Source organism: Microcaecilia unicolor, chromosome 3, assembly GCF_901765095.1.
Source record: "Microcaecilia unicolor chromosome 3, aMicUni1.1, whole genome shotgun sequence".
Lineage (NCBI taxonomy): Eukaryota > Metazoa > Chordata > Amphibia > Gymnophiona > Siphonopidae > Microcaecilia > Microcaecilia unicolor.
The window spans coordinates 252,319,877-252,341,966 of NC_044033.1; the positions used below are offsets into that span (position 1 = coordinate 252,319,877).

At 46.1% G+C, this 22,090-nt stretch overlaps 1 protein-coding gene across 1 annotated transcript in view; it reads right to left on the bottom strand.

Moving 5' to 3' along the window:
• The window catches only part of LOC115466521 (sulfotransferase family cytosolic 2B member 1-like), a 1,032,539-nt gene that overhangs the window by 940,989 nt on the left and 69,460 nt on the right, over positions 1–22,090 (bottom strand). The gene's annotated exons all lie outside the window — the stretch shown is intronic.

The following is a 22,090-nucleotide window of genomic DNA, read 5'->3' on the forward strand; positions in this document are numbered from 1 at the left end:
GCATTATTATAGAATAATACCCGCTCTGTGTCTAATCCGGGCATCGGGAATTACGCCAAGTAAAACATTTAGTCCCGTGGAGAGGTGCTCGGTGTAATTCTGTATACCGTGTGGAAATTTAAGCCTATTCTATCAAATGTAGGTGTACTCTAAAGAATACACCTAGGTGCATTTTTTTTTACCACGCGGATTTTTCAGGCACCTTCATGTTTCAGTACAATGCTTGCATGCGACTCGAATTAAGTTGTACTCTTCAGCTGTTCCTGTGCTGTGCTCATGCTTTACATTTATTAGGGTGATGCCTGCATAGGGCTCTAGTGAAAAGATCTTTTTTCAGTTGTTCGTGCTGTATTCACACTTTACATGTATCAATGTGATGCCTACCCGAGTAGGCACCCTAGAGGAACTTTAATGCACGAGGCCCCTCCTGGGACGGCTGAAAGCCAAAACCCCACCCAATACTGTTCAGCATACTGGCTTTCCCAACCCCCTTCCTCCTGGTCAGGTGTTCCGTACCTGCTCTTTTCTGTACCCCTTTCTCCACTCCCCATATATCCAGCATCTCCATGCTTCCCTCCCCCCCCCTGCCGGGTCTGTCTCCCTCCTCCTTGCTGCTGTTTTCTGGGCCTGCAGTGGTAAACATGAGTATGCTCAAAGCCTGCTGTGTCCTGCTCCCTCTGAATTTCCTGTTTTGAAGGGGTGGACAGTGGCAGGCATTGGGCATGTGCAGACGCTCAAGATCCAACACCAGCCATGCTGACTTTTGTTTTGTGGCTATGACTGCCATGCTGATGCCCCCCACACCCCAAATTGTGCACACTGTACATGGACACCTAGTGGTCAGGCTGGTCATTTGCATGGGGCTCTGGTAAAGATCTGCTCTTCATTTCATGCTTTATGTATATCGTGTGATGCCTGCATGAGGCTCTTATCTTCAACTGTCTGTGCTGTATTCATGCTTTACTTGTATTGTATCGGTGTGATGCCTGCATGAGGCTCTGATGAAGATCCTTTCTTCAGCTGTCTGTGCTATATTCATGCTTTACTTGTATTGTATAGGAGTGATGCCTGCATTAGGTCCTGTTGAAGATCCTTTCTTCAGCTGTCTGTGCTGTATTCATGCTTTACTTGTATTGTATCGGGGTGATGCCTGCATGAGGCATTGATGAAGATCCTCTCTTCAGCTGTCTGTGCTGTATTCATGCTTTACTTGTGTTGTATAGGTGTGATGCCTGCATGAGGCCCTGATGAAGATCCTTTCTTCAGCTGGCTGTGCTGTATTCATGCTTTACTTGTATTGTATCGGGGTGATGCCTGCATGAGGCTTTGATGAAGATCCTCTCTTCAGCTGTCTGTGCTGTATTCCTGCTTTACGTGTGTCAGTGTGCCTCCTTCATGGGGCTCTGAAAAAAGATCACACAGGAGCACTCCTTCCACTCTCCCCCATCCATCCTCCTGATGGCTTAAGCAGAAGAAGTTTCCAACTTTACACAAATCTCAAACACTAAGAATATACGATTTGCATAGATGCATCGTCAAAAGCATTTCTGTGCATAACATACGGGATTATCCTCCTAAAGATGGGCAATAAAGCACGAAAGACATTGTGCTTTGAAAATTGCCCGACACGTTCGTGCAAATGCATATCACTGATTGAAAATGTGCGTGTGAGGTTTCTTGGGGACACGGTAGGGTCACTTTATAAACAATAGTTACAAAATACTGGCTTAAGTGGCTGATTTGACCCGTACACTGCAGGCGTAGACATTTAAACTGCATGTCTGAGCCTGGATTACTTAAAACGCATGCATAAAAATATAATCCAGGTGCACATTGCAAACTCTGCCCTCTACCCTGTGTACATGCCTACCCCTACCAGTAAAGTATGCATCGTCATGTTGATGCAGTAAAGTCTTAATGAAATGATTCCATAGGCTGCTGGAGATCCAGAAGTTATGCACAAAGCTTTTCACAAAACAAATCTGTGCTCAAAGAGAGGCTGCAGGTTTGGCACTTTCTGCCCTGAAAATTTAAAAGCCGATGTAAAGTCCCTGGGTAAAATATAGCCACAGACTTTACACATACACACCCTAAGCGAACTGGGCATGAGTTCATTTCTTGTTATAGTGCCTAAGTCACTGACTGTCTGTGCCTGACCCTGGAGTGAGTCACTCTATCTCACTGTGTCTGAGTTCTGTTCCCCGGTTCTGTCACTGTCTGTCTGTGATCCTGGAGGAGTTGCTTTATCTCCCTGTGTCACAGCTCTAATAACTGGTTCTATCATTGACTCTGTATGTGACCCTGGGGATTCACTCTCTTCCTGTGTTCCAGCCCTAATCCCCAGCTCTGTGTCTGTGTGTGACCTTGGGATGAGTCACTTTACCTTCCTGTGCCTCAGATCTAATCCCCAGCTCTGCCACTGACTCTTATCTGACCCTCTTGTAAGTCATTTTATCTTTCTGTGACTGAGCTCTAATCCCCTGCTCTGCCAATGACTCTTATCTGACCCTCTTGTGAGTCATTTTATCTTTCTGTGACTGAGCTCAAATCCACGGCTCTGCCACTGACTCTTATCCTACTCTGTTGTGAGTCATTTTATCTCACTGTGCCTCAGCTGGGTCTCTGTGTGTGATCCTGGGAGGAGTCACTTTCAGGTGAATTTTTGAAAGAGAAGGGCGCCCATCTTCCGACACAAATCGGGAGATGGGCGTCCTTCTTGCAAGGTCGCCCAAATCAGCATAATCGAAAGCCGATTTTGGGCGCCCTCAACTGCTTTCCGTCGCAGGGACGACCAAAGTTCACGGGGGCGTGTCGGCAGTGTAGCGAAGGCGGGACTGGGGCGTGCTTAGGAGATGGGCGTCCTTGGCCGATAATGGAAAAAAGAAGGGCGTCCCTGACGAACACTTGGGCGACTTTACTTGGTCTATTTTTTTTTCATGACCAAGCATCAAAAAGGTGCCAGAACTGACCAGATGACCAACGGAGGGAATCGGGGATCACCTCCCCTTACTCCCCCAGTGGTCACTAACCCCCTCCCACCCTAAAAGAAATCTTTAAAAATACTTTTTTGCCAGCCTCATATGCCATACTCAGGTCCATCGCAGCAGTATGTAGGTACCTGGAGCAGTTGTAGTGGGTGCAGTGTACTTCAGGCAGGCGGACCTAGGCCCATCCCCCCTACCTGTTACACTTGTGGTAGTAAATGTGAGCCCTCCAAAACCCACCAGAAACCCACTGTACCCACATCTAGGTGCCTCCCTTCAACCCTAAGGGCTGTGGTAGTGGTGTACAGTTGTGGGTTTTTGGGGGGCTCACCACCCAACGTAAGGGAGCTTTGCACCTGGGAGCAATTTGTGAAGCATGTCAGGGGGACCAGTGCACTACGAATGATGGATCCTCCCATGACCAAATGGCTTGGATTTGGTCGTTTTTGAGATGGGCGTCCTCGGTTTCCATTATCGCCGAAAACCGGGGATGACCATCTCAAAAACGACCTAAGGACGACCATCTCTAAGGTCGACCTAAATTTCATGATTTGGGCGTCCCCGACCATATTATTGTTTCAATAATACGGGTGACCCCGCCCCTTCACGGGGCCATCCTGCGAGGACGACCTCATGAAAACTTGGGCGTCCCGTTTGATTATGCCCCTCTTTATCTCCCTGTGTCTCAGCTCTAATCCCCAGCTCTGCCATTGTCTCTCTGTGTGTGACCCTAAGGTGAGTTTCGAAAAATTACGCATGCAATCAAAGCCTTTTACATGTGCAAACCAGGAAATACATTTAAGTTGTGATTTTAGAGCCTCACCCACATCTTTCTATGCCAGCATCGTGCGTGAATTTCCGGGAGGCATGTCTTGGCGGTGGTTTGGGTGGCCATCCATTTCTAAGTGTATTCAGCATTTTAAAACGGTAAAACTGGGAAAATATCAGGGCCAGAATTACACTTATTTCTACTCACATAAAAAAGGTCGCCGAACTTCATGAAGGACTTCAAAACCACCTGGAAATACAAGAAACAAAAACTGAATTTGCAGCTTGGTTTGCTAATAGTCCCCTCTGGATGTGCCGTTCTCTACTGATTAAATGCAGAAGTGGACGCATACAAAGAGGGGGATAATCGAACGGGGACGACCATCTCTAAGAGCGCCCATCTCTAAAGATGGCGCTGCGAAGGGGCGGGGCATCCCGTATTATCGAAACAAGATGGGCATCCATCTTTCGTTTCGATAATATGGTTGGGGATGCCCAAATCTCAACATTTAGGTCGACCTAAGAGATGGTCGGCCTAAATGTTGAGATCGTTGACCATAGAGATGGGCAACCTCGGTTTTCGGCGATAATGGAAACCGAGGACGCCCATCTCAAAAACGACCAGATCCAAGGCATTTGGTCATGGGAGGAGCCAGCATTCGTAGCACACTGGTCCCCCTCACGTGCCAGGACACCAACCGGGCACCCTAGGGGGCACTGCAGTAGACTTCCTAAATTGCTCCCGTCCATAGCTCCCTTCCCTTCTGTGCTGAGCCCCCCAAAACCCCCTCCCCACAATCGTACACCACTACCATAGCCCTTAAGGATGAAGGGGGGCACCTAGATGTGGGTACAGTGGGTTTGTAGTGGGTTTTGGAGGGCTCACATTTACCACCACAAGTGTAACAGGTAGGGGGTGGGCCTGGGTCTGCCTGCCTGAAGTGCACTGCACCCACTAATACTGCTCCAGGGACCTGCATACTGCTGTGATGGAGCTGGGTATAACATATGAGGCTGGCATAGAGGCTGGAAAAATGTTTTTTAATATTTTTTGGGTGGGAGGGGGTTGGTGACCACTGGGGGAGTAAGGGGAGGTCATCCCCGATTCCCTCTGGTGGTCATCTGGTCAGTTCAGGCACCTTTTCGAGGCTTGGTCGTGAAAAAAAATGGATCAAGTCGGCCAAATGCTCGTCAGGGACGCCCTTCTTTTTTCCATTATTGGCCGAGGATGTCCATCTCTTAAGCATGCCCCCGTCCCGCCTTCGGTACACTGCCGACACGCCCCCGGGAACTTTGGTTGTCCCCGCGACGGAAAGCAGTTGAAGGTGCCCAAAATTGGCTTTCGATTATGCCAATTTGGGCGACCCTGAGAGAAGGATGCCCATCTCCCGATTTGTGTCGAAAGATGGGCGCCCTTCTCTTTCGAAAATGCCCCTGAAAGGGTGAGTGATGTGGTTATTTTTTGCACGCTTCCGATGTGGGTCACGCCAAACACCCTGTCTCCCGTGGGCCTGCAAGCGGGCTACCAAAGGCGCCGTGTTCAGGGAGGCTGTTTTGTACAACACCTTGCAAAAATTTTCAACATCCCATCTTGGATGCCCTACAGAAATGCATGCTGCATGTCTTCCCCGCACTTCAGCTGAAATCTGATTGAAGCTGTCAGTAAATTAAATAATATGCATGAGGCGTCCTAACTATCAACGCCGTTTTCGCTAGCACAGCTCTTTGAAGGACATGCTATGTTCTGACTGTACACAAGTTTGCTTTTGGGCGTGTTTTCGTTCGCAGGCAGTAGGTTTGGATGGGGGGGGGGGGGGGGGGAAGGACACAATGTTACCACTGTCTCTAATAGTCTTCAGAGCGATGCATCAGTCTGGCGTGTTCCTCCGCTGAACTTGTTAGGTGGACGCAGGTGTCCAATGCTGTCACCTAATAGGTGCCTCTGGCAAAGTCTCTCATAGTGTCTGATAGACAACGGTGAGTGATGTCTCTCATGGCGTATAACAGGTGCTGTGAGTGATGTCTCATACAGAGTGGAACAGGCATTGTGAGTGATGTTGCTTAAGGTCTGTGAAAAGTGACTAAAAGCCAGTGCCACGTGGAAAATAGTGAAATGCGCAGGTGAATTTACACTGAATGGATAAAACAGGTGTGTTAGTGCTCTAGCCACATTTAGTGGAGATGAAGACAGTCTCGTTTCAAGGCTGAAGAAAAGAGACCTGCTCTCAAAGCTCCTGGAAAAAATGCAGGGGGGAGGGGAGGGAGGGGGTCATCTATGGACCCTTCTCCAAGGCAGAGAATCGTAAAGCTGACCCCTCAATGCGCTACATTTAACAGAGGCTACAGGCAGCGTCTCTTTTTGTGTATAATTAACAGCGGCTGCAGTTGATGTCTCTAATGGTATACTATTGGCTCTGAGAGTGATGTCTCTTATAGAATGTAATAGATGTAGGGGTGATGTCTCTTATGGTGTATAACAAGTGCTGGGGTGATATCTCTTATAATGCATGATATGTGCTGGGTGTGATGCCTCTTATAAAGCATAATAGGTGCTGGGGTGATGCCTCTTATGGTGTATAAAAGGTGCTGTGAGTGATGTCTCATAGTGTGAAATGGGCACTAGGAGTGATGCATCTTATATTGTGTAATAGGTTTTGAGACCAATATAATGTGTGATAGGTGCTGGGGTGATGTCTCTTATAGTGTATAAAAGGTGAGTGATGTCTCTTATACTTTGTAATAGGTGTGAGGCCAATATCTCTTATAATATGTGATAGGTGATCTGACTGATGTCTCTTATTGTGTGTGACAGGTGCTGAGAGTGTCTCTTTGGTGTGTAATGGACACTTGGAGTGATGTCTCTTATTATATGTGACAGGTGCTGAGAGTGATGTCTCTTATTGTGTGTGACAGGTGTTGAGAGTGATGTCTCTTATTGTGAGTGACAGGTGCTCAGAGTCTCTTTGGTGTGTAATGCACACTGAGAGTGATGTATCTTATTGTGTGTGACAGGTGCTGAGAGTGTCTCTTTGGTGTGCAATGGACACTGGGAGTGATGTCTCTTATTGTGTGTGACAGGTGCTGAGAGTGTCTCTTTGGTGTGTAATGGACACTGGGGGTGATGTCTTATTGTGTGTGACAGGTGTTGAGAGTGATATCTCATTGTGTGTGACAGATGCTGAGAGTGTCTCTTTGGTGTGTAATGGACACTGGGAGTGATGTCGCATATTATGTGTGACAGGTGCTGAGAGTGATGTCTCTTATTATGTGTGACAGGGGCTGAGAGTGTCTCTTTGGTGTGTAATGGACACTGGGAGTGATGTCTCTTATTGTGTTTGACAGGTGCTGAGAGCGATGTCTCTTATTGTGTGTGACAGGTGCTGAGAGTGTCTCTTTGGTGTGTAATGGACACTTGGAGTGATGTCTCTTATTATGTGTGACAGGTGCTGAGAGTGATGTCTCTTATAGAATGTAATAGATGTAGGGGTGATGTCTCTTATGGTGTATAACAAGTGCTGGGGTGATATCTCTTATAATGCATGATATGTGCTGGGTGTGATGCCTCTTATAAAGCATAATAGGTGCTGGGGTGATGCCTCTTATGGTGTATAAAAGGTGCTGTGAGTGATGTCTCATAGTGTGAAATGGGCACTAGGAGTGATGCATCTTATATTGTGTAATAGGTTTTGAGACCAATATAATGTGTGATAGGTGCTGGGGTGAGTCTTTTATAGTGTATAAAAGGTGAGTGATGTCTCTTATACTTTGTAATAGGTGTTGAGACCAATATCTCTTATAATATGTGATAGGTGATCTGACTGATGTCTCTTATTGTGTGTGACAGGTGCTGAGAGTGATGTCTCTTATTGTGTGTGACAGGTGTTGAGAGTGATGTCTCTTATTGTGAGTGACAGGTGCTCAGAGTCTCTTTGGTGTGTAATGCACACTGAGAGTGATGTATCTTATTGTGTGTGACAGGTGCTGAGAGTGTCTCTTTGGTGTGTAATGGACACTGGGGGTGATGTCTTATTGTGTGTGACAGGTGTTGAGAGTGATATCTCATTGTGTGTGACAGATGCTGAGAGTGTCTCTTTGGTGTGTAATGGACACTGGGAGTGATGTCGCATATTATGTGTGACAGGTGCTGAGAGTGATGTCTCTTATTATGTGTGACAGGGGCTGAGAGTGTCTCTTTGGTGTGTAATGGACACTGGGAGTGATGTCTCTTATTGTGTTTGACAGGTGCTGAGAGCGATGTCTCTTATTGTGTGTGACAGGTGCTGAGAGTGTCTCTTTGGTGTGTAATGGACACTTGGAGTGATGTCTCTTATTATGTGTGACAGGTGCTGAGAGTGATGTCTCTTATTGTGTGTGACAGGTGTTGAGAGTGATGTCTCATTGTGAGTGACAGGTGCTGAGAGTCTCTTTGGTGTGTAATGGACACTGGGAGTGATGTCTCTTATGTGTGACAGGTGCTGAGAGTGATGTCTCTTATTGTGTGTGACAGGTGCTGAGAGTGTCTCTTTGGTGTGTAATGGACACTAGGAGTGATGTCGCAAATTATGTGTGACAGGTGCTGAGAGTGATGTTTCTTATTATGTGTGACAGGGGCTGAGAGTGTCTCTTTGGTGTGTAATGGACACTGGGAGTGATGTCTCTTATTGTGTTTGACAGGTGCTGAGAGTGATGTCTCCTATTGTGTGTGACAGGTGCTGAGAGTGTCTCTTTGGTGTGTAATGGACACTGGGAGTGATGTCGCATATTGTGTGACAGGTGCTGAGAGTGATGTCTTTTATTATATGTGACAGGGGCTGAGAGTAATGTCTCTTATTGTGTGTGACAGGTGCTGAGAGTCTCTTTGGTGTGTAATGGACACTGGGAGTGATGTCTCTTATTATGTGTGACAGGTGCTGAGAGTGATGTCTCTTATTGTGTGTGACAGGTGCTGAGAGTGTCTCTTTGGTGTGTAATGGACACTAGGAGTGATGTCGCATATTATGTGTGACAGGTGCTGAGAGTGATGTCTCTTATTGTGTGTGACAGGTGCTGAGAGTGTCTCTTTGGTGTGTAATGGACACTGGTAGTGCTGTCTCTTATTATGTGTGATGTTCTGAGAGTGTTGTCTCTTATTGTGTGTGACAGGTGCTGAGAGTGTCTCTTTGGTGTGTAATGGACACTGGGAGTGATGTCGCATATTGTGTGACAGGTGCTGAGAGTGATGTCTCTTATTATGTGTGACAGGGGCTGAGAGTGATGTCTCTTATTGTATGTGACAGGTGCTGAGAGTGTCTCTTTGGTGTGTAATGGACACTGGGAGTGATGTCTCTTATTGTGTTTGACAGGTGCTGAGAGTGATGTCTCCTATTGTGTATGACAGGTGCTGAGAGTGTCTCTTTGGTGTGTAATGGACACTGGGAGTGATGTCGCATATTGTATGACAGGTGCTGAGAGTGATGTCTCTTATTATGTGTGACAGGGGCTGAGAGTGATGTCTCTTATTGTGTGTGACAGGTGCTGAGAGTCTCTTTGGTGTGTAATGGACACTGGGAGTGATGTCTCTTATTATGTGTGACAGGTGCTGAGAGTGATGTCTCTTATTGTGTGTGACAGGTGCTGAGAGTGTCTCTTTGGTGTGTAATGGACACTAGGAGTGATGTCGCATATTATGTGTGACAGGTGCTGAGAGTGATGTCTCTTATTGTGTGTGACAGGTGCTGAGAGTGTCTCTTTGGTGTGTAATGGACACTGGTAGTTCTGTCTCTTATTATGTGTGATGTGCTGAGAGTGATGTCTCTTATTGTGTGTGACAGGTGCTGAGAGTGTCTCTTTGGTGTGTAATGGACACTGGGAGTGATGTCGCATATTGTGTGACAGGTGCTGAGAGTGATGTCTCTTATTATGTGTGACAGGGGCTGAGAGTGATGTCTCTTATTGTGTGTGACAGGTGCTGAGAGTGTCTCTTTGGTGTGTAATGGACACTGGGAGTGATGTCTCTTATTATGTGTGACAGGTGCTGAGAGTGTCTCTTTGGTGTGTAATGGACACTTGGAGTGATGTCTCTTATTATGTGTGACAGGTGCTGAGAGTGATGTCTCTTATTGTGTGTGACAGGTGTTGAGAGTGATGTCTCATTGTGAGTGACAGGTGCTGAGAGTCTCTTTGGTGTGTAATGGACACTGGGAGTGATGTCTCTTATTATGTGTGACAGGTGCTGAGAGTGATGTCTCTTATTGTGTGTGACAGGTGCTGAGAGTGTCTCTTTGGTGTGTAATGGACACTAGGAGTGATGTCGCATATTATGTGTGACAGGTGCTGAGAGTGATGTTTCTTATTATGTGTGACAGGGGCTGAGAGTGTCTCTTTGGTGTGTAATGGACACTGGGAGTGATGTCTCTTATTGTGTGTGACAGGTGCTGAGAGTGTCTCTTTGGTGTGTAATGGACACTTGGAGTGATGTCTCTTATTATGTGTGACAGGTGCTGAGAGTGATGTCTCTTATTGTGTGTGACAGGTGTTGAGAGTGATGTCTCATTGTGAGTGACAGGTGCTGAGAGTCTCTTTGGTGTGTAATGGACACTGGGAGTGATGTCTCTTATTATGTGTGACAGGTGCTGAGAGTGATGTCTCTTATTGTGTGTGACAGGTGCTGAGAGTGTCTCTTTGGTGTGTAATGGACACTAGGAGTGATGTCGCATATTATGTGTGACAGGTGCTGAGAGTGATGTTTCTTATTATGTGTGACAGGGGCTGAGAGTGTCTCTTTGGTGTGTAATGGACACTGGGAGTGATGTCTCTTATTGTGTTTGACAGGTGCTGAGAGTGATGTCTCCTATTGTGTGTGACAGGTGCTGAGAGTGTCTCTTTGGTGTGTAATGGACACTTGGAGTGATGTCTCTTATTATGTGTGACAGGTGCTGAGAGTGATGTCTCTTATTGTGTGTGACAGGTGTTGAGAGTGAAGTCTCATTGTGAGTGACAGGTGCTGAGAGTCTCTTTGGTGTGTAATGGACACTGGGAGTGATGTCTCTTATTATGTGTGACAGGTGCTGAGAGTGATGTCTCTTATTGGGTGTGACAGGTGCTGAGAGTGTCTCTTTGGTGTGTAATGGACACTGGTAGTGCTGTCTCTTATTATGTGTGATGTGCTGAGAGTGATGTCTCTTATTGTGTGTGACGGGGCTGAGAGTGATGTCGCTTATTGTGTGTGACAGGTGCTGAGAGTGTCTCTTTGGTGTGTAATGGACACTGGGAGTGATGTCTCTTATTGTGTTTGACAGGTGCTGAGAGTTACGAACACTGGGAGTGATGTCTCTTTTTGCGTGTGACAGATACTGAGAGTGTCCGGTGTATAATGGACACTGGGAGTGATGTCTCTTACTGTGTTTGTCAGGTGCTGAGAGTGATGTTTCTTATTGTGTGTAATGGACACTGCGAGTGAGGTCTCTTATTGTGTGTGACAGGTGCTGAGATTGATGTCTCTTATTGTGTGTGACAAGTGCTGAGAGTCTCTGTGGTGTGTAATGAACACTGGGAATAATATCTCTTATAGTGTGTAATGGCTATTAAAGCAGATGTCTCTTTTGGTTGTTATAGGTATGCTGAGTATTGTCTCTTATGCTGTATTATACACCCTGGAAGTGGTCTCTCTGCTCCTTCCTGTTTCCCATTTGTATCCTATATTGGTTTTCAGTTTAAGTATTGAACCCTTCCCCCATCCTCTCTGCCTTAGTGTAATTCATTTCAATGATCTTAAATTTTGCGAATATGATTTTTCTTCACTGCTCATCCTTGTGAGCCCAGCGGGAAAAGATGAGAGGGTCGGGGACAGTCTCTTCTCCTCAGGTCTCCCTGGGAAGGTAGAGTGCACCCCACCAGCTACCCAGTGGTGGAAAATTCCCATCCTGCTCATGGCTGATTGCCTTTCATTTCCCTGCTAACGAGGTTTTAATAAATGAGCAATAGCTGGTTAGTGTAGAGGGCCATGCAGAGTATCCCACCTGAGCTGAAAACTGATTAATTAGCGGCAAACTTCAATGACCCACAAGAGACATTCATAAACAGCCTATCGGCGCTCCCCCAGCAGGAAATTGTCTGGTAATGAGAAACATTATTGACTCCCCCCCCCCCCCCCCTCCAAACCTGACTGTGCTTCGCTTGCACAGGATTTTCTAGGTCCCTCTTCCCCTCTTCGGTTTAGGTTTTTAGTTCCGCTTTCCAAAAGGTGCTCAAGTTGAGGGACTTTCTGCATTACTAGAATCCAGGTAGACTATGTCCCTTCCCTGAAAAGTTTAGGATGTAAGCGGGGGAACTAAGGATGTGGGCAATGAAGTGATTTTAACTTTAAAGCGATCCTGGTCTGGCAGAGTCAGTGAGTGAGGTTCTGCTGAGAAATGGAGTGACGGGACATGGAAGCCCCTTCTCTGAAAGACAGGGGAGGTGGGGGGGGGGGGGGGGATCAGGGGGTCAGCATGTGAGGAGGGAAAGGAAGAGTAATAAATCAGGCAGAGGGGAAAGAGGAGAGGGGAGGGGAAAGAGGAGAGGGGAAGGGGAGCAATCAGGGGAGGATAGAGAGTGTAATAAATGAGGAGGTGGGTCAATAATCAGGAGAGAATAAGGAGTGTCATAACTCAGGGGAGAATAAAGAGTGTAATAAATCAGGGAAAGGGTCAGAAATCAGGGGTGGACAGTTGGTGAAATAAATTGTAAGGGTTTAGCATTCGGGGAGGATAGGGAGTATAATTACTCAGGGGAGGGTCAGTAATCAGGGAGAAGGCCAGTATTCAGAAGAGGAGTGTAATAATTCAGGGAGAAGGTCAATAAATCTGGGGCAGGGTCAGTAATCAGGGGAGAATAGGAAGTGTAGTAATCAGGAGTGGACAATGAAATAAATCTTGGGGGGGGGGGGGTAATAATATGAGGAGTGTAATAATACAAGGAGAAGACCAATAATCAGGAGATGAGTGTAATAAATCAGAGTTAGGATCAGTAATCAGGAAAGGGAGTGTAATAAATGCAGAGGGTCAATAATCGGGAGAATAGGGAGTGTAATAAATGAGGAGGAGGGTCAGTAAGCAGGAGAGGATAGGGAGTATTCAGGAGAGGAGTGTAATAATTCAGGGAGAGGAACAATATTCAGGAGATGAGTGCAATAAATCTGGGGGAGGGTCACTAATCGGGGAAGAATAGGGAGTGTAATAAATCAGGGGAAGGGTCAGCAATCAGGGTGGACAGTTGGTGAAATAAATGGGAGGGGGGTCAGGAATTAGGGGAGGATAAGGAGGGTCAGTATTCAGGATAGAAGTGTAATAATTCAGTGAGAAGATCAATAATCAGGAGGTAAGTGTAATAAATCAGTGAGGATCAGTAATCAGGAAGGAGTGTAATAAATCAGTAGGTCAATAATTGGGGCAGGGTAGGGAGTGTAATAAATCAAAGGGAGGGTCAGTAATCAGAAGAGGAATGTAATAAATAAGAGAGAGACAGTCAATGATCAGGGGAGGATAATGAATGTAATAAATCAGGGAAGGGTAAGAAGTGGAATAAACCAAATGAAGGGTCAGTAATCAGGGGACAAGATCAATAATCAGGCGATGAATGTAATAAATCTGGCGATGGGTCAGCAATCAGGGGAGGATGAAGACAGTAATTAATCTGGGGAAGGGTCAGTAATCAGGGGTGGCTGGGAGTGTAGAAATCAGGGAAAGGGTCAATAGACAGGAGAGGAGTGTAATAAATCAGGGGGAGAGTCAGTAATCAGGAGAGGAGTGTTATAAATTAGGGAAAGTGTCAATGATCAGAGGAGAATAGGGACTGTAATAAATCTGGGGATGGATCGATAATCAGGGGGGGATGAAGAGTGTAATAAATTATGGGGATGGTCAATAATTAGGGAAGCACAGGGAATAAAGTAATCAGGGGAGGACAGGGAGTGTAGTAACTCATGGGGATGGGGAGGACAGGGAATGAAAAACATCAGGGGTCAGCCCTGGAAGTGGGTGAAGTTAAGGAAGTGTAAGTCAGGAAAGGAAGAATACCGAGTTCAATTAAACAAAGGTAGGGGTGAACACGTAATAAAACTGAAAGGGAATGTGCATGGCTCTCTATGGGGAGGGTCTCATAGTTGTACAATTGTGACTATGTGGATTTTGTGCATGCACTTGTCTGGGTGTGTATGTCTGCATTGCCTTGTTACTTCTGTGGTATGTCTTTGGGCTGTTTGAATGATTAAATATTGTATTTATGGCTGCACCAAACCCAGAGGCAGAAGCACATGGCGCTTGAGGGACCACTGGTACATTTGTTGAAGGAGGAAGAGGAAAGATGGACAGTGGGAGTGTGGGGGGGGGGGGGGGGGTGAATCCTTAGAAGAGAAAGAAGATGAAAAAAAGATAGGAAAAGACTGAAGGAGAATAAGAGAAGGGGTGGAAGAGGAAAGGAGGAGGGATAGGAGAGAAAGGGGATATAAAACAAGTGGAGGGCAGGAAAGGAAAGAGGGAGAGAGGCTGCAAAAGATACATGAGAGAGGGAGAAAAGAGGGGAGTGGGCATGTTGGGGGAACAGGAAAGTGACAGGAAAACAGAGAGTTGGGGGAGAGGAAGACTGTGTGTCCATTTGTTCACAGTGGAGAAGGTCAGTGACATCCAGAGGGGGATCTCTCATACAGCTCATTGCAAAGAATGGACAGATGAACAGAGAGACAAGAGAACGGGAGATAGTTCTGAAGGGACACAGGGCATCCCTCTCTGAAAGACAGAGGGAATGGGGCTGTCCTCTCACACAGACAGGATAGAGGGATGAGGCTTCTCTTTCAGAAAACAGAGGGCAGGAATCCCTTCTCCAACAGATAGGAGAGGATAGCACTGGAAAGGGGACTGGGGGTAGTGGGAAATCAAAAGTCACAGAAAGATGAGGCTAAAAGGGACTTCAGGACATCACCAAATGTCATAGAAAGATGGGACTAGAAGGGAGCTAGAAAGGTAATTTAGAATCCTAGAAAGAAGGGGCTGAAAGTGACTTTGTGAGATCATCAAAAATCCATCTTTCTGATTTCAGAGAGATAGATCTGTGAGGGACCTCAGGAGATCAACTAGAACCACAGAAAGATGGGATTGAGAGGAAACTCAGGAAATAATGGGGTTGGGAAGGACCGTGGAGGATAATCTGGAATCAGAGAGAAATGGGTCTGGAAAGGACTTCAGGGAATCATCTAGACTCAGAGAAAGATGGAGCTGGGAAGGGCCTCAGGAGATCATCTATGATCAGGGAAAGATGGGTCTGGGAGGGACCTCAGGAGATCATCTATGATCAGGGAAAGATGGGACTGGGAGGGACCTCAGGAGATCATCTAGGATCAGAGAAAGATGGAGCTGGGAAGGGCCTCAGGATAGAATCAGAGACCAATGGGGCTGGGAGGGACCTCAGGAGATCATCTAGGATCAGAGAAAAATGGGGCTGGGAGGGACCTCAAGAGATCATCTAGGATCAGAGAAAGATGGGGCTGGGAGGAATATCAGGAGTGGGACTTCAGGAGATCATCTAGAATCAGAGAAAGATAGGGCTGGGAGAGACTTCAGGAGATCGTCTAGAATCAGAGAAAGATGGGCAGGAAGGGCTCAGGAGATCATATAGAATCAGAGACATATAGGACTGAGAAGGACTACAGGAGATCATCTTGAATCAGAGAAAGATGGGACTGGGAGGAATCGAAGCATCATGTAGCTCTTCCTTACTTCTAGGCAAGATCCCCCATAGAAATCTTCCCAGACAGACGTGTGTAATCTGATTAATCTTTCCAGTAAGATAGATCTGATCCCCCTCCTTAAATATCTCGTTCCTGCATTCGAGTTCCACTATGGGTAAAAAGTTCTTTTTAACACTTCATCTGCTGTGATTTCAGCTCAAGAGTTCCCCATCTTTGTCGTAACTTACCCTCCCCTTCCATTATGTATCTGACAGTCACTCTCCAAAAAGCTCTCCCTTCTGTCTTTTCTTCTCCAAGCTAAATCAAGTTCGAATCCTTGGGATCGGGATAGCTAGACTTCCCAACAATTTTGTGTCATCATGGTGGCCAAGAAGGGAGGATGAGTGGTTGATGGGGAAGAGAGTATTGTACATTGTACAGATGAATCAGGGACTGGTCTCTCAGGAGATCGGAGGTCTGGGAATGTTGGATTTTCTCTGGCTAATAGAAGCAGCCATATTTGCCTCTTCCTCTCCACCCATCCAGATGTTCAGCCCCTAACAAGGCTGATCCAACTCACTGCCCCCTTCTACAATGAATACGTCTGAGGCAGACATTGTACATTTTGGGGGGGGGGGGAGGCATTGTTTAGTAGTTCTCTGTGAATGAAACAGTGAGGTGGGGCTTGGGATCAGAGTCAGCTGTCTCTTTTTCTCAAGGAGTCTCAACCTACCTGGTTAGTGAACCCGAGAACTAAAAGTCAGGTTAGTCCTAGGTCCTCTTACTACTCCCTCCCCAAAATATGTAGTTGTTATGGGAAGGCTACCCAGGCACACAGGAAATCACATCTGTTTATGTCATTTTAACAAGCCATGAGATTTTTAATGCTGCCAAGGTTGTTGCAGGGGGGGGGGGGGGGGGGAGCCAGTTCCTGTGGGATTTGTTAAATCATAGTGTTAGACATGATACGCTGGATTTAAAAAAATGTCACATTCAATCAGTGTCAGCTCTAGGAGGAAGTGGCATGGGATGGGGGAGGAGGGGTGGAATGATTCTGGGAACAGGAGAACTGATTCTCCCCTGCTTGTCCCCAAGCATAGCATCATGCAAGAAGCAAGTGGTGAAAGGGAGTGACAATTTCTAGCTCTGCCTATCGCCGATCAGGAAACAATTCCCTCTATAGATTGGAAAAAAGCCTACAGTAATGAAATAATCAGAATCCTCTGTGTCTATCCAAGGCTTTATCCCTCCCTTCCCCACCACTGAGACTCTTCTGTACCCATCCCAGGCTTTACCCCTCACTCCCCCACCACTGAGGCTCATCTGTGCCTGTCCCAGGCTTTACCCCTCACTCCCCCAGCACTGAGACTCCTCTGTGCCCCTCCCAGGCTTTACCTCTCACTCCTCCACCACTAAGGCTCATCTGTGCCTGTCCCAGGCTTTACCCTTCATTCCCCCACCACCGAGAATACTCTGTGCCCATCCCAGGCTTTACCCCTCACTCCCTCACCACTGAGGACACCTCTGTGTCCATCCCAGGCTTTACCTCTCACTCCCCCAGCACTGAGGCTCCTCTGTGCCTCTCCCAGGCTTTACCCCTCACTCACGGTTGAGGATTCTCTGTGGCTGTTTAAGGTTTCTCCCATGTTTCACTCTCAAATCACCTCACTCAGCATTTGCCACTTCCCCTTCCTTGGTCTGGAGTTTCCTCTCGTTATTATTACAATCGACTTAAAATAATCTTTAGCTGTTGATTGGCGTTAACTTCCAATTGGCAGTTACATGAGTAACTGCTCTTAGTCAGGATTCTGCAAATTTTGCACACATAATCTAAAGGATTGTGCACCTGGGAGGGGCACAGGTAGGTCAGGGGCGGGCCTGGCACTTGTACCCATGTTACTAAATAGTAGCAATTCCGCATCTAACTGCCTACATTTAGGCGTGAGCGTTTACACTAGCCGTTGGTGTATGCGTCTACAGTTGGGCACATAAATGCGGACCGACACTAATATTGAATGGCGCACTTAGCACCGATTCTACGCTGGCATCTGGGCATACTGAAGCCATTGTCTAAGTGCACTGCATTTTGGAACTTACACCTTGGTGTCAATTTATATTTTGGCTCCTTAAAGACCAAGAGTCCTTGAGCTGTTAATCATGCGTCAATTGCTGTAGAAAATATAATGCCTACTTCCCTTTACGGACTAGTCACCCTCTAGGTATCTAAATCTGGGCGTACTGGAATAGAACTGCCCTCAAAGGACTTGGGTTGGAGAGACAGCCAGGACAGCCTGATCCGTCTGGGCCTCTGTCTTTCTCAACTCTTTTCATTTCCCGCTTTCTTCTCTATCTTTCTTGGTGATCTCTTTTTTTCCTTCATCTGGCTTTTTCTGGATGACCTCTCTTTATTGGCCAAATCTTTCTATTTTTGGATTTTCTTTCTAAGAATGTTTTCTAGTTCTTGGGTTGTTTCCTCTTTCTGCATTTGTAAACTGGTCTTTAATCCCCGGCTCTGTCATTGACTCTCTAACCCTTTAATCCCGGGGTCACTTGACTGAGTCTTTCCATGACCATGCCGGAGTTGAAGCACAGGAAGATAAAGTATCTCACCCCAGGGTCACTCAGAGAGATCAGGTCTCTGACAGAGCTGGGGAGTAGAGCTGAGAGACAGGGAAATAAAGTGACTCACCCCAAGAGAGCCTTAGGAGAATAAATGCTTTGAATATTGGGCCCATAGTGCAATTGGATTTCAAAAGGTAGTTGATAAAGTCCCTCATGCGATACTCTTCAAGAAATTCAAAAGTCCTGGGACATGAAGTGATGTCTTACTGTGGTTTTGTACTACATGGTCAGTTTTCCCAATGGAAAGGGGTCAAGAGTGGAGTGCCTCAGGGGTCTGTGCTAGGTAAAGAATGACACGGGGACCTGCGGTAACTATGGGAATGGGGACGGGGACAGATCCCGTGTCATTCTCTACTTTGAAGCCTGTTAATGAATTGGACAGTTATTTATGTTCGTGATGTTTTTATTTTTTGGAAAAACAAGCAAAAGTGCTGATCACAACTGACAAAATTTGCATGGGGGATCCTGTACATCCCTGCTACCAGCATATCTTCTAAGAAGGCACCTTCTATTGCAGGAAGGACTGTGGAAGACAGGAGAGCTAGATTGAATCCTGAGATTGTTGATGACTTCTTATTTATCCACAGATTAAAAAATCATAGGGCATATTTCTCCCCTCTAGGGCATAAAGATACATATTTTGTACCCATGGGCACTTTAACAGGGTGGATTAGGATTCCTTGGGGTAATAGAAGTCAGCTATTGTTGGGGTTGGAAGGTAGAGGGTGGTGGTGGGGTTATTATAGCTGCTCGTTGTTATTATTGTTTTCTATTTGTGATTTATAAACAACAGTAGCACAGCATAATGCTCCTTTTTATACTTTAATACAAAGATTTAAATATAAAATCATAAGTGTTTGAGGCTTCTGAGGACAGAGCCTGAAGGGACAGACACAATCTGCGGGGAGGGGGGGATGGAGACAGAACCCATGGGGACGGGGTGGGGACAGGGACAAGCTTTGTCCCCTTGTCATTCTCCAGTGCTGGGAACAGTGCTGATTACTATATTCATTAAGTCTGGAAAAGGGAGCGACGAGTGATGTGATCAAATATGCAGATGACACAAAATTATTCACAGTAGTTAATACACACGCAGGCTGTGATGAACTGCAGAAGGACCTTGCCAGACTTGAAATTAAATTTAATGTGGACAAGTTGCAAAGAGAAGCACATAGAGAAACGTGATCTTAACTTCAGGGACACAGTGCGAAGGCACCGTCCAGGAAAAGGATCTTAGCATCGCTGTGGACAATAGGAGCAATTGCTAAGTGAATTTTAAGCACCCCGATACTGAATAGTGAGACCCTGTTCTGTAACGACATCTGAGCATCCAAATTCCATCACAGAATACTAGTGTAAGCAGGCGCGTACCCAGACCTTGAATTTTACAGGGGGGGGGGGGGGGGGAGCCAGAGCACAAGGTGAGGGGGGCACAAAACTTTGCCTCGCTCTTTTCCCCCCACAATCTCCACATACCTGAGCTGCTGAGGGTCCCCAACCCTGCTAGCAGAAGGCCTCCCACCTCCATGCTGGTCCTTCCTCCCAGCATAGGCTTGGGAGAGCCCTCAACACCTGAGCATGCTCAGTTTCGGCCGAATCCAGATTTTGGGCTGCTTTCGGTGCCGAAACCAAAATTTGGACATCCTCTAATTATTCTTAGTTTTGTTAGTATTCTATAAAGGAAAGTATGTGCCTTTCTTCCTTTACAGAACACCCTCTAGTCACCTATCAGGTGACTAGAGGGTGTTCTAGGTGACTACCCAATCAGGCACCCTCTAGTCACCTAATTCTATGCACCCCTCTGTAGAGCTGCCCTCCAAGAGGGAAAGGGAAAAGGGAAATGGGACTTGATATACTGCCTTTCTGAGGTTTTTGCAACTACATTCAAAGCGGTTTACATATATTCAGGTACTTATTTTGTACCAGGGGCAATGGAGGGTTAAGTGACTTGCCCAGAGTCACAAGGAGCTGCAGTGGGATTCGAACTGAGTTCCCCAAGATCAAAGTCCACTGCACTAACCACTAGGTTACTCATTTTATAACAGGTTGTTCAGGTTAAGAGGGTAAACAGATGCCCAGGTGTCTTTGTAAAATACTAGGGGGGAACTGGAGGAAAGATCAGCTATGTTGAAGCTGTAGATATTTACGTAGTCCGGGACTGCATGTACAGGCTGGGTGACTGTGTGTATTTTATGAAGAATGTGCATGCCATGCAACCAAGATCACAGCTAATAGGGGTCCATACAGAACTTTACATGCATGACCCGTAGGGTAATTAAAAAAAAAGTTCAATGACGTGCAAAACACAGGATTTTATGTCCTGAAAAAAGTTTTTAAAATTACCCTCTGTGTCATCATGCAGGAAAAAGATCTAGGTGTCATCATAGACAATATGCTGAAAGCTTCTGCCCTGTGTGCGGTGGTGGCCAAAAAAGCAAACAGGATGCTAGGAATTATTAGGAAAGGGATGATGAATAAGACCAAAAATACTATAATGCCTCTGTATTGCTCCACAGTGCGTCCACAGCTTGAATATTGCATTCAATTCTGGTCGTCATATCTTAAAAAAGATTTAGCGGCATTAGAAAAGGTTCAAAGAAGAGTGACCAAAATGATAAAGGGTGGAACTCCTCTTGTATGAGGAAAGGCTAAAGAGGTTAGGGCTCTTCAGCTTGGAAAAGAGATGGATGAGGTGGGGTATGATCCCGGTCTACAAAATCCTGAGTGGTGCAATACAGGTAAAAAGTGAATTGATTGTTTATGCTTTGAAAAATTACTAAGACCAGGGGACACTCCATGAAGTCCTAAGTAGCACTTTTAAAATACAGAGGTGAAACTATTTTTTTCACTTGCCGCTGGAGGCTGTGCCAGTTCTATGAGCTGCTGCCTGAATTAAGGCGCCATTAGTGACTCTAATTTATACACTAGTAAGGGCCAATATTCAGCTGGTGGCAGTCGGCATTTCGCTGACTGTTGCTGGCTTTATTCCTGGATATTCAATGCCGTACCATGCCCAGGTGCTGGCATTCAATCTCTGGTTGGTCGTTGGCCACTAAAACTCTTTCAGTTAACCAAAGAAGGTGAAGTACATGAAGATAGGACTTCATTTCATTCAATCTTATTTGCAGTCACCTTGTGCGGTTAAGTGCTAACTCTGCCCCAGACCAGCAACAAGGTAGCCGGTTGTGTTTGGAAGCTGGTGCTGATGTTCTACTCACTATCCAGTCACATGGCATGAATATCAGCATCAAAGAGCAGAAACGAGGGTCAAAGTGCACACACAGAAACAAACAAATAAACAACAACAACAACAACAACAACAAAAAACAGCACCAAGGGCCATAAGTCAAGAGTCATTTATTGATAAACCCAACATGGTCTGAGGAGTGATGCAGCTGCTAAACAACGTCAAATAGAAAGGCAACTGCTTCGAGCTCTTCGTTTGTCAGCACCTGGCAGGAACTGTAGGGATGTGTTGTTTGATTCAGTGATCTGTGATACCATATTTTCACTAGCCTGATTATAGTTTTGACCCCTAACGCAGGTGTAGTTATGCTGAAACACAGCCCATGTTGGGTTTATCAATAAAGGACTCTTGGCTATTTCATACTTGATGGCCCTTGGTGCTGAATTTCAGCAGGCAGCCCTATGAAAGCGAAGTAAAACGCTTGGAATATCAACCCCAGAGCGTTGATGCTCGTGATTGATCCTAATAATTTGCAGTTATGCTGCCTTAGGGCTAGGCGCTAAATTGCTTAGTGCACAAATGTCAGGGGCGGAGCACGGGGGTGTCAACAAGCTTATAGGATACTGTCAGTTGCATGTGTTGCATGGGGCACTTAGCTCAGCCATTGACCTGCCGTAAGCAGGCGCACCAATATGGCCTTGTGTATTTCTGTAATGGCTTAGACGTACCCTTAAGCCATTACAGAATTGGTGCTAAGCATGCTCCTTTTTATTGATTTGCCACCAGTTAGTCTAGTTTCAAACATAGTAACATAGAATATGACAGCAGATAAAGATCTGTATGGTCCAT